This window comes from Polypterus senegalus, chromosome 10 (assembly GCF_016835505.1).
Source record: "Polypterus senegalus isolate Bchr_013 chromosome 10, ASM1683550v1, whole genome shotgun sequence".
Taxonomy (NCBI): domain Eukaryota; kingdom Metazoa; phylum Chordata; class Cladistia; order Polypteriformes; family Polypteridae; genus Polypterus; species Polypterus senegalus.
The window spans coordinates 26,058,960-26,072,293 of record NC_053163.1 but is presented as its reverse complement, the minus strand read 5'-3'; the positions used below and the strand labels follow the sequence as shown (position 1 = coordinate 26,072,293).

Below are 13,334 nucleotides of genomic sequence, written 5' to 3'. Positions count from 1 at the left end.
GATGGCACATGCCCGGCTGGAATACCTCCACGCTGGAATGACATAAGGGAGGAAGCATATCCAGATCATTACTTCCCCCAGAGTGCTAGGTGGTAGCCCCCCTGGGTTGCAGCAGTGCTTCGGACTCCCACAAGTCTCCATGGGACTTGGAAGTGTGCTACAGCCCAGTTGGGTTCCATGGGTGACACCAGGGGGTGGCTGCAGCTGCTACTGAGCCCTTATGGGCAGCTCTTCAGCCACAGAAGTGCTGCTGGAAGTGGAACAACAAGCACCTGGAGCACTTCCGGGTGCCTTATAAAAGGAGCCAACAGACACTACTCCAAGATCCGGAGTTGGGAGGAGGTGGACAAAGCTTGCCAGGAGGAGTGGAAGAGGAAAGAAAGAAGAAGAGTGTTGTGTGCTTTTTCTTGTGCTGAACTGTGATGTGCTTGTGGGAAATGGGAGAATGCGTTTCCCACAAGGGAAAAAGAAAATATAGTAAAAAAAGGTGTGAGCCTTGAACTTGTGTCCTGTCTGTCTGTGTTGGGGTAGGGTGGTGGTGTGGCCTTAGTGGTCCATAATATATATATATATATATATATAGTATATTTAAGAAAATGCAGTACATGAAAAGAACATGGATGGAAAATCCACAATTACAACTTTAGTCTGCTGCCTTTCCCTCTATGTGTGCTGAGTGCAAGGTTTGAATCACATCACAAGAGTAAACCTGGAAGCGAGGTGGCACTGTTTAATATTTCCTGGTAACCCCGGGTGTTGCTCCTGAACTGTGCATTCAATATCAGGGAGGGAATAAATGAGCAATAACATAAAACTTATAATTTTATATAAGCAATGTATGTTTGTGTGTTGGTATATGTGTGTTAATATATGAATAATTTTTTATTTTTGTTTTTCTTTGTATTAAATCCTTATCTGACTTTTATTTCTTATTGTTTTATTACTTTCTGTTACTGTTACTTTTATTCTGTGTAACCTCTAGTGCTATATAAATAAATAAAACTGAACTAAAATAAAACTAACTTAGCCATATACTCCCCAATCCACTCACACTAAACGCACACACACGTGTGAATTTGGACGCACAATCTATACACAAAATAAATCCAAGGTAGAAAGAAAAACAGAAAGAAAAAGATTTGTAAAGAGCTCTTTACAGTAGCACTGCTTTAAATGAAATGACTACATTCGCAAATACAGGCAATAAATTTGCAATTAATAATAATAGTAATTGTTTTAATATTGTCACATGAAAAGTAAAATCCTCCCTCGCCTATTAAACAAACACACAACAAGTAACAACAATGTAAATTTTGATAAAAAAGAACAGAAAACACTGGGGAAATGAGTCTTAAAATATACCAAGCAGTTTTTAAGCTATTGGATGTTTCTGTATTTTTAATTTTGGAGAGATGACCTCCAACTCACAATAATGAGATTCTCCATCCTTCTTAATCCACGTCAGGCTTGTGGAGGGCAGGAGCCTAACCTGATACCGTTGAACACAAGGCAGGAATCAGAACAATTGGAGGAACTGCAGGAACCTCTTGACAAAGTGAGAACCTCACAGGCAACAGCCAGGTGTGGGACTCTTACCTAACATACAAGACTCCTGAGGTTATCAGTGTTACCTGTGGTGCCCTCCATCTCACAGCCAGACAATGAAATGTCATTGTGAGTCACAAACAGAGCGTGTGTTCAGTCTTACATAGCCAGGTGTCACGACCTTGTGTGTATGCACACCTAGTGTACACCAACTTGCCTTTTTCTCCTGTTACACAGCAAAGCCATTACATTCCCGAGGTACTTCCATTAGCAATATCTCCCTTAATGATGTTGTCTTCACCAAATGGTTAATTTCTATTGATTTGCTTAAGCTTTACCATACCTTTTTTTTTTTTTTTTACCAAATTGCTCTATATTTACCATGACTTTCTTACCTATACATCCATTTTCTAACTCCCTAATCCAGTTACAGATTTCAGAAAACCAATGTCAGTTTGGGCTACACTGGCAAAAAAATAGAAACATCCCATCCTGCACTGGTTTCTGGATTATGCCTAATGCTGCTGGAATAGGCTTCAGACCCTGCCACCTAAAACCATGATTAAGCAGATTTAGAAATGAATGGACTGACGGATTTATACATTATGATGTCATTGTATACAATTAATTAATATAATGATATTTATTAAAACATGTATTTGAACCCAAGATCTTCAAAAGAACTGTAGACTGAAATTAAACCAGATCTTAGCTGAAAAATGAAGACTAACTGTACTGTGTTAATGTATTAAGTGACTTAGATAGATAGATAGATAGATAGATAGATAGATAGATAGATAGATAGATAGATGTTTTAATTTTAGTATAGTAGGCAGGATAGATAGATAAATACTTAAATTAGTAGATAAGTAAATATGTGCACATTCTCACGTATGTCCATGTTGCTTTTTCTCCAGATATTCCAACTTCTAATTACCTGATTCTTCTAAATTGTTGTATTAACAAGGGTGGTGGTCCTTGCAATAGATTGACACTGGATTTGGTGGTGATCTGTCCTTTTACCCAGTTCAGCAAGTATATGTTTCAGTTGATATGACCATGAAGTGGATGAAATGGGTATAGAAAATGTGGGAATGAGAGTGCATTTAGTAATATGGAAGTGTCGCCAATTTCCTGGAGGTCAGTTTAGAGTACTGTGTTGGAAAGGAATATGAGGAATGCCGTCACTATGTCAGGAGAACCATTTAAAAAGTTGCGGTGTTTTACATTTGTGACCGTATCGTCCGTCCTGATGTTGGGCGTGTCTTATAAATAAAATCAATAATAAATAAAATTTAGTTAAGTTTTAATTTTAATGATAGTGTCATTATGTCGTCTTGCAAACTCCTCGTTAAAAATATTACATGACATAATAAAATGAGTACTCGCTATCGTTCCTCAAACTTCAGTTATATAAGGGTGGCACAGTGGTGCGAGCCGCGGCACTCACAGATCCCCGTTCCCGTTCTCCGTGTTTCCTTGAGTTTCTCCCCGAGTATTCCGGTATTCCCGTGGCTCAGTTCGTGTATTGATGTGTGCGTTCATTGGGGATGGTTCCTGCCTTGGGTACTATGCTGCCAGACTAGGCGTGAAATGCCGGCTGTCTAGGCGTCGACACCGATCGCGAGTGAGAAGCTTCCACGGACTGGTCGCCACTCCATCGATATGCGTGCGTATTATCCGTTTTATTTTTCGAGGATTTTTTGTTGTCCGTCTGAACACGAATATCATTACAATAATGTTAACGATACATCAACAATAAGCCCAAACGAATTATGACAGCAGGTGAAAATGACGTGAAACAATTAGGAAAACTTTCCTTTTAATGCTCACCTGCTCTTTGTAAAAAGTTTCTCAGCGTACTCTAGCCGTCACAAAGATGACAATGGGCTCGACGGTCCTGCTGTCGCGGTATCCTGATCTCTCCGTGGTGCTTTTACAGGCTGATGCCGCTGTCGCTGCTATCGTTCTCCCTCCAGGTGTCGAGGCACCGATGGCAGGTTGCCCTACAGGAATCGGGAGACGCCTTCCTGCTCCGGCACGCGTTTCGAGCGGCACGCCTGCTGCCGCGCTACTGATTGAGTGAGAACTGGACTGACCGATGAGAGAATGTGGAGTGCGCCCGTCACGCGCGCCGTCTGGCTCCGCAGGGTGTGTGTGTGTGTGTCTGCGTGGGTGTGCAGAGGCAGGTGTGCATGCGAGTGTGTGTGCTGTAGTCTCTGAACGCGAGCATCGCATATTAATAAACGCGGTGAGTGTGTTTTGCGAGAGCGGATTGCGCGATTGTGCTGGGGGTAAGCGTGTGAGGCTTTGCGTCTCCTTGCGTGTCATTGTGTGGGTGCAAAGCCAGGTGAGACGCTTTACCGCTTTCTTGCATTTTGTTTTCGCAAAAGAGAGCTTGCGTGAATGATTGCGTGATCGTGTTAACATTTTAGGTGCATGCTGGTCCGAACCTTGGTTCAAGTTGTCTTCTGCTTGTGTGTCCAATCGTTTCCGATTCGTTTAAGCTTAACATCTACGCGCGTTGTGTTCGCGTAGGTTGTGGTGTGATGCTCAATTACAGGCATCAGTGAAACGGAGGAATCATCACAGGCTGACGAGACCGAGTAATAAGTGCAGATGTGAAGGAATTCGGGGTCCATGTGCGCGATTTTGTGAACCCTGCTTCGTGTGTTTCTTGGCTAAGGACATCTATGAGTGGAGGTCCAGTGCTGTGAATGAAATCTCAATTAGGTGCATCAGTAAAAAAATGTAAAAACTCGTCAGCGTTCACCTCGTTGTATAAACTTGTATGTGTTAGAATTGTCGTGTTTCTCTGACTGCATAGGGATGTAAAGAGTGCAAAGAAAGATGGATGATATTTGATTTTAACCTTTAATTTTTGATGATTTCGATTTGGTGAGAGTGTCAACATGTGCCTTCTGCAGTTGAACAAAATTGTGAGTCATGTTTGTTGCGATTTTTTATACTGATTTTATTTTTAGAAGACTTACTATGAAAGCAACAAGCTTATGACTGAGTGAATGTTCTGTGTACAGGTTGAATGGCGTCCTCAATCAGAGTTGGCCCCTGCCCTGCATAACACAACACCCATAACGGAGGAGCGGCTACAGCTCCCGGAGAACTGGAAAGATGGAGATGTAGATCAGCGTGACAGTCTGAGGGGTCTTTAAATAAAAAAAAAAGTAATAAATAAAAATAAATTCAACATGTTTATGAAATAGTTCACATCCTGTTGTGTATGCTTGACAGAAAAGTAATTGTGTCTTAATAATAAACAAAATGGATTTGTGATTATGGAGCTTTCTGGAATGAGCACTTGAATGAGTAAATGAAGACCTGTTCATGACTGAGCCTATGGTCAGGTGAAATGCAAATTCAAGAATAAGTGAATTATTATATTGTAAATAAGAATGCAGAGAGAGAGAGAATAACCAGTGTATATATATATATATATATATATATATATATATATATATATATATATATATATATATATATTGACAGTATATATATGCATTGTATAGTAACCAGTAGGGTGTGCCTTAGAGCCCCAAACCCCAGACACCAACACAGTCCTGGGTTCATATAAAGGTTTTAGTTTATTAGACACATTACCTTTACCAATGAACAAGATCCACTGTTACAGTCATCGATAGTATACTATTCCTTTTCCTCTTTCCACTCCTCTAGGTGAGCTTTACCCTCTTCCTTCCGACTCTGAATCAACTGGAGGAGGCTGGATGGCTTTCTTTTTTTTTTTGCAGACCCTGGAGTACTTCCAGTGCCATAACACTGAATGGCAGAAGCTCTTCTGGGTCACACGGAAGCCCCTTTAAACAGTGTTCATCGCCCTGCTGCGCCCTCTGGTGGCACCTTAGAACAACAACAGGGTTCTCCCTTAGGACTACAAATCCTATAGATCCCTGCAAGTGTCCATACTGGGTCCAGGCCAAAGGAACACTTTTGTACTGGGGGAAAAATTGTTTTGAATAGACAATTCCCGCTCCCCTGTGCCCATTCAGTATGGCCTCCTTAACAGAAAAGGCACCACCAACTAACCTGACTGGGATGCCTGTTTATCCACCTTGTTACCTAAAAAAAAAACTATATATATATATATATATATATATATATATATATATATATATATATATAGTATACTGCGGTGGGCTGGCACCCTGCCCAGTGTTTGTTTTCTGCCTTGCGCCCTGTGTTGGCTGGGATTGGCTCCAGCAGACCCCAGTGACCCTGTAGTTAGGATATAGCGGGTTGGATAATGGATGGATGGATATATTTTATATTTTCTCACACACACACATATATATATATATATATATATTTATATATATATATAGTATATAGATACACAGTATATATAGATATATATTGTATATGGGTGTATATGTTACCTTAAATTTAACTATATATATATATATATATATATATATATATATATATATATATATACAGTGGTGTGAAAACTATTTGCCCCTTCCTGATTTCTTATTTTTTGCATGTTTGTCACACAAAATGTTTCTGATCGTCAAACACATTTAACCATTCGTCAAATATAACACAAGTAAACACAAAATGCAGTTTTTAAATGATGGTTTTATTATTTAGGGAGAAAAAATCCAAACCTACATGGCCCTGTGTGAAAAAGTAATTGCCCCCTGAACCTAATAACTGCTTGGGCCACCCTTAGCAGCAATAACTGCAATCAAGTGTTTGCGATAACTTGCAATGAGTCTTTTACAGCGCTCTGGAGGAATTTTGGCCCACTCATCTTTGCAGAATTGTTGTAATTCAGCTTTATTTGAGGGTTTTCTAGCATGAACCGCCTTTTTAAGGTCATGCCATAGCATCTCAATTGGATTCAGGTCAGGACTTTGACTAGGCCACACCAAAGTCTTCATTTTGTTTTTCTTCAGCCATTCAGAGGTGGATTTGCTGCTGTGTTTTGGGTCATTGTCCTGTTGCAGCACCCAAGATCGCTTCAGCTGGAGTTGACGAACAGATGGCTGGACATTCTCCTTCAGGATTTTTTGGTAGACAGTAGAATTCATGGTTCCATCTATCACAACAAGCCTTCCAGGTCCTGAAGCAGCAAAACAACCCCAGACCATCACACTACCACCACCATATTTTACTGTTGGTATGATGTTCTTTTTCTGAAATGCTCTGTTCCTTTTACGCCAGATGTACATTTGCCTTTCAAAAAGTTCAACTTTTGTCTCATCAGTCCACAAGGTATTTTCCCAAAAGTCTTGGCAATCATTGAGATGTTTCTTAGCAAAATTGAGACGAGCCCTAATGTTCTTTTTGCTTAACAGTGGTTTGCGTCTTGGAAATCTGCCATGCAGGCCGTTTTTGCCCAGTCTCTTTCTTATGGTGGAGTCGTGAACACTGACCTTAATTGAGGCAAGTGAGGCCTGCAGTTCTTTAGACGTTGTCCTGGGGTCTTTTGTGACCTCTCGGATGAGTCGCCTCTGCTCTTGGGGTAATTTTGGTCGGCCGGCCACTCCTGGGAAGGTTCACCACTGTTCCATGTTTTTGCCATTTGTGGATAATGGCTGTCACTGTGGTTCGCTGGAGTCCCAAAGCTTTAGAAATGGCTTTATAACCTTTACCAGACTGATAGATCTCAGTTACTTCTGTTCTCATTTGTTCCTGAATTTCTTTGGATCTTGGCATGATGTCTAGCTTTTGAGGTGCTTTTGGTCTACTTCTCTGTGTCAGGCAGCTCCTATTTAAAGTGATTTCTTGATTGAAACAGGTGTGGCAGTAATCAGGCCTGGGGGTGGCTACGGAAATTGAACTCAGGTGTGATACACCACAGTTAGGCTATTTTTTAACAAGGGGGCAATTACTTTTTCACACAGGGCCATGTAGGTTTGGATTTTTTTTTCTCCCTAAATAATAAAAACCATCATTTAAAAACTACATTTTGTGTTTACTTGTGTTATATTTGACTAATGGTTAAATGTGTTTGATGATCAGAAACATTTTGTGTGACAAACATGCAAAAGAATAAGAAATCAGGAAGGGGGCAAATAGTTTTTCACACCACTGTATATATATATATATATGCCTTAGGTTCATTGGTGATAATAAACTGACCCTGTGTGGTGGGCACCAAGTCCAAGATTCCATACCTTCGACAATGTTATGTATAAATATATACCGATGAGCCAAAACATTAGGACCACCTGCCTAATATGTAGTTGTTCCGAAGTGTGCCACCAAAACACCTCTGAGGCCATTACGTTAGCAATGGGTTGTCTAACCAATGTAAGTTGTGAGGAGGCTACGACATACAGTACAGTAGATCAGGCTTGTTGTCGCAACACATCCCACGGTTGCTCAGCTGGATCGAGATCTAGGGAATCTGGAGATCAGGGCAACACGTTGCACTCTTCATCATGTGTTCCTCAAACCATTCCCAAACAATACAGGCAGTGTGGCACAGTGCATTATCTTGCTGAAAGATGCCACTTCCATCAGGGAGTACTGTTGCCATAAAGGTTTGTTTGTGATATGCAGTAATGTCAAATCACTGCCCACATGAATGCCCCGAGCATTGCTCAAAACATCACACTTCCTTCTCTGGCTTGGCTTCTTTCTATAGTGCATGCTGGTGCCATCTCTTCCCAAGGTAAACCATGTGCATGTACTCAGCTGTCCACATAAGGCAACAGAATAATCAGAGCACACAATCTTCTTCTATTGATTCAAGGTCCAGTTCTGACCCTTGCATCATATTGTAGTAGGTGTTTTCAACTCTAGACAGGGGTTCCTGGGCACTCTTGAAGTCCTGTTAGTAATGCAGGTCCATTCACAGTGCTGTGTGTCGTGACACATTACTCTCACAACCAACATCAAAAATTATCTGCAGTTTGTGCCACAGTGGCCCTCCAGATGGGTTAAACTCTGTTGACTTTTTGCTTCAAGGAAATCTTGGCTGCCCATCACCCTGTTGCTGGCTCGTGGTGTTCCCCCCTCAAACCACTGATGGTTAGGTATACACGATAACTGACTGCAAGCACCTCTTGCCATTTTGGAAGCGCTACTGGCCATAAGGATTTGGGTCCTTATCAAAGTCACTCTGGCCATACCTTCTGAATTCAACATGTTGACTACAAATCCCAAATGTCAGCTTGCTGTCTAACATATCCCTGACCTTGACGTGTGCCAATGTTACAAGGCAGTCCACATCATTCTCTTCATCATAATGTTTCGACTCGGCCTTGACTAAAAATCATCAGGTATGAAAGTGCATGAACCTGAGTCACCATGTGACTGTGTGACGGTCCTTGTGGGCTACACACTTCTCGGCAGCTTGAATTCGGAAGCATCGATAACAAAACTGAGGAAGACCACGGCAAATGAGGACACACACAGTCAGCAAGCTCCCAGTGGTTTTATTTAAAACAAACAGTGCAAAATCACTCGAGTGTTGTGTACTTTAATGAGGGAGGCTAGCGGTGAAACCAGGTGAAGTCTGGGCCCACTGGGTGAGGGAGCTCATTTATATCTTAGAGTTTCTGGGAGTGGAAGAATCCATCTTCAAAAGTGTGCAAAGCAGAATATGACTGTCAATCAGTTCTTGGTAGGCTCATTGCGTGTGTGTTGAAGGAAGGGTGCATGGAATATGTACATATAAAACTCAGAAACAAAATTATGTGCCTGCATCTTTGTGTGGGAGTCAGAACTAAAGGAGAAAAATCATAAATGCTCTGGTTTTGACAGGAGTCTAATATGGCTAACTGTAGATGGCTTCACTGCCAACTTTGCCAGCCCCTCACAGACAGTGTGGGCAGCAGGATGGGGAACATATTGGAGTGCAGTCATTCATCACCTTATCCTACACCCCTTTCTCTCCTCTTTTTAACCTCAAAATCTCTCATACCCCTTGAATCTTATTTTTTGTCCTCTCTAACTCTGCTACTGCACTTGTTTTTTCCATTGTTGTGCCATTCATTTATTACATTGGTCTCATTCACTTGTCCAGTCACAATTATGTTTTTAACAATTTTGCATTTATTCACATATTTATTTATTTTTTTCTATTTATTTGTAGCATCTGCCCCTTGTAGCCAAGGTTCTTTAAAGAAATTATTGTTATTCTCTTTATTACTTGCTTGCCAGCTCACTTCATTATTCTCACACCTGCTGTTAATATTTGTAATTTTTGACTCTGAATGGATAGATAGATAGATAGATAGATAGATTTTAGTATAGTAGGAAGGATAAGATAGATAGATAGATAGATTTTAGTATAGTAGGAAGGATAAGATAGATAGCTAGATAGATAGATTTTAGTATAGTAGGAAAGATAGATAGATAGATAGATAGATAGATAGATAGATAGATAGATAGATAGATGTGACATGGGCTGTACAGGCATTCCGGCCAGAAGAGGGGGTGATTCCTTACCCAGATGGGAAGCTCCTAGTAGGCAGAAAGGAGATGAAGGGGATCAGACCCAGAAGGAAGGACCCAAAGGGATGGACGGACACCCCACTGAAAGGGGAAGATCTCACTGGGGGCTTTTTTCTTCCCCAGCACACTAGATGGCAGCAACCCCAGATATCAGTGCCCAGTAGGAAGCCAGCAGGACATGGTGGAAGATGTAGTCCGGTAGAGGAACCCTGCTGGGGTCACTGGGTGCCGCAAGGGGGCGCTGCAGGGAGACATGCTCCCTGTTATAATGGACTTTTACATGGCCCGGAAGTGCTTCCATTGGGCAGTAGCCCTGGCACCAGAAGTACTCCCGGGTCCTTAATAAAAGGGACTGCACTCCCTTACCCAGGGGAGCTGGGAGGAGGTGGAACAACACTTAACATTATTTGAACCTGGGAAATGGTGTGATCATTTTTAGCGGTCTGGGGCTCACTGATGCCACCGGGTTCTTTTCCAATAGATAGATAGATAGATAGATAGATAGAGAGGAGTCGGGAAAAAGTATCTAACTTAGTAAAATAGAAATTCATAAATCAACCGATCTAATGGAGGGTGTGGAGTTTGATTATCCCCTATTTTACCGTGGCTTGCTTTATATACTCCACTTTCTTCCACATCTCACAGATATACATCTTATGTTACCTACTAATTCTAAACTGTCCCATTATACTTGAGCGTGGGTCACTCATAGCTGCCTGCATATGTTAGGTCATTGTTCAGGAAATGAATAAATACATTTTATGTATATAAATACATTGGTGTGCACTCCTCCAGACAAATTAGTATTAGCAACCATGCTGACAAAGTTATTCCAATCCCTGTACAGGAACTTCAGAAAATGCTAATAGAACATTTAGTGTTCGTGTGTTGTTTCCTTCTTTTGGAAAATGTCATTCAGTTGATGCAGCCTTATACACATATACATTATATACAGGTTGGGTAGAGGCGGTAGTCTCTCTTTTCAAAATCCTTCTTTCTGAAACACCTACGTAACCCGGTTTCCAATTCTTTCCTGCAATAACATTTCTATAGTCCTACACAACTGAGTGTTGATTCTGAAATTTTACTGGAAGATAGCTATTTGAAATCAAGATTACCTTAAACCAGTGGTTCTCAACCTGTGGGATGGGCCCCCCTAGGGGGCCGCAAAGTAACAAAAAGGGGGCGCGAAAAAGAAAACAAGAATCAAAAATATGAAAAAAACATCTGTTGAAACCAAAACAAATTAACTTAAACTACATTCTGATACAAGAACAATAAATATAGAGTTAGATAAATGTCGATAAAAGTTAAAAAAAATTGCTGGGGGGGGCGCGATTAGCTCGTAGCTAGTAATTCACAAAGGGAGATAATGAATCAGGTATCTTAAAATAGTTTTTTATTCCTAAGCTTTCAACAACCTACCAGGTGTCATTATCGGAGGAAAATGATTCGACATACAGGAATCAAGGGTAGTATATAAATGAGGGGGTGGGGGTGCAAGGTGGGGTGATGGAACAATAATCTGTGGTTTGGAGGATGTTGGCCAAAATGTCTCTTTTATTATTTAGGTGTGCTTCTTTTTAAACCTGTATATGCTCTCTGATACATGACACCTAAATCTTTGTCGAAAGCTTAGGAATAAAAAACTATTTTAAGATACCTGATTCATTATCTCCCTTTGTGAATTACTAGCTACACGCATACACATTTATATGTATATATATATATATATATATATATACCCGGGACAATGGTTGGGTGGAAGGACTGAGGGGGAGACCATATTCAGGACATTATCTCCCCCAAGATGCTAGAGGGCAGTTCCCTGGGTTGCCACAGCACCAAGGTTTCCCGCAGGGCATGCTGGGAAATGTAGTTTGGAACAGCCCTGTTGGGTTCCGTGAGTGCCACCTGGGGTTGCTGTAGATGCAGCTGGGTCCTTGGAGGAACCTCTTCTGCCACACCCGGAACTGCTACCAGAAGAAGGTCGAGAAACACCTGGAGCACTTCTGGGTGTGTGATAAAAGTAGCTGCCATCGGGTGGTCGAGTCGGTTGGTCGAGGGCAATGCTTGTGAGGAAGAGTGGAGGCAAAGAAGAGAGAAAAGAAGAAGAAAGTATTGTGTTTACTTGTATTTGGTGCTTTGCACTCTGTTGTGAAGTGGAGAGCAAGAGAAAGATGCTTCCCCAGTGAAGAATAAATGTGTGCTGTTTTGAACTTCTTTCTCAGCCTGTCTGTGTCGGGGTTTGTGGAACGGAATGCCCTCTGGTGGACCACTATATATATTTATTGTGACAGATTGGAGGCGCTGTCGTCCCCTTGAAACCTCAGACCAGACGCCAAACACCAGGTAAAAGTCCAATAATTGACCTTTTTTATTGCAGAAAGCACTCTCCACTCCACAATACTCATAAATCAATACAATTACTAATCAATAACAAATCCTCCACTTTCAAATGCGTTGCCACCCTTCCACCCAGCTCAGCTCAAAGTCTGGGGTCTCCCACAGTCCTTTTATAGTCCGTGACCAGGAAGTGCTTCTGAACCCGCAGTCCATGTGACTTCCTAGCACTTCCGGGTCAGATGAAAACTCTTTTTCTTCAACCCATTTCCTCTGTCCATGTGACTAGGACGCACTTCCAGGTTGTAGGGAAAACTATCATTGTTCCTCCCTTCAGCGCCTTCTAGTGGCCCCCGTGGTGTCCAGCAGGGCTTTGGATAAAAACTACATTGTCCATAATTCCCTGCTAGCATTCGGGGCAGCTCCATGCTGCAAGGAGGGCTCCAGCTGGTGGCCTGGGGGTATTGACCGGGATGAATAGCCGGCCATAGTCCACAATATATATATATATATACATACAGTGGTACCTTGGTATACGTCCTGTTTGGACAAAAAAACTTTTGCTTGGTATACGACCTTTGTTTGGAATACGACTCGCGTGCTAACCTTGTTTACCTCTCTCGAGACAAAGCCACGACTGCCCACGAGCGTTAGTGCGCCAGTTGCTAGCATTCAGTGAACAACCCGCGCTATAACTCTCTGTGAACTTTCATGTGTGTGATATAGCGGGTCTACAGCTCCTGTCAAAGTCCAGCTTTAAAATAAATAATCACTGCGCTCGCAGCTTGGTGAGGGGGCGTGGTGGTTATGTGGCTGAAGGTTGTCAGGGCGATTAGCGATGTGGGCGTTTCTCACCAAAGTGCACCTGTGGGGGGCCGTCCACATTCATGATTGTTCCGGGGGCTGCTTATCTTGATAAACTGAAGCGCGAGTCGGCTTGAAGGGGAGTAAAAAGAAAGAACGGACTTGAGAGAGAGAGGGAGAGAGCGAGCGAGAGCGTG

At 41.9% G+C, this 13,334-nt stretch overlaps 1 protein-coding gene across 3 annotated transcripts in view; it reads right to left on the bottom strand.

Moving 5' to 3' along the window:
* Positions 1-4,378, bottom strand: part of LOC120536971 (somatostatin receptor type 5-like) — a 58,222-nt gene extending 53,844 nt beyond the window's left edge. For 2 of the 3 annotated variants that reach the window (XM_039765554.1, XM_039765552.1), the window contains exon 1: positions 3,379-4,378. The gene's annotated coding sequence lies outside the window, so the exon portion shown is untranslated. Of the gene's footprint in view, positions 1-2,482 lie in introns of all 3 variants that reach the window. The other variant, XM_039765553.1, reaches the window with a different exon arrangement.
* Positions 4,379-13,334: the final 8,956 nt, after the last annotated feature.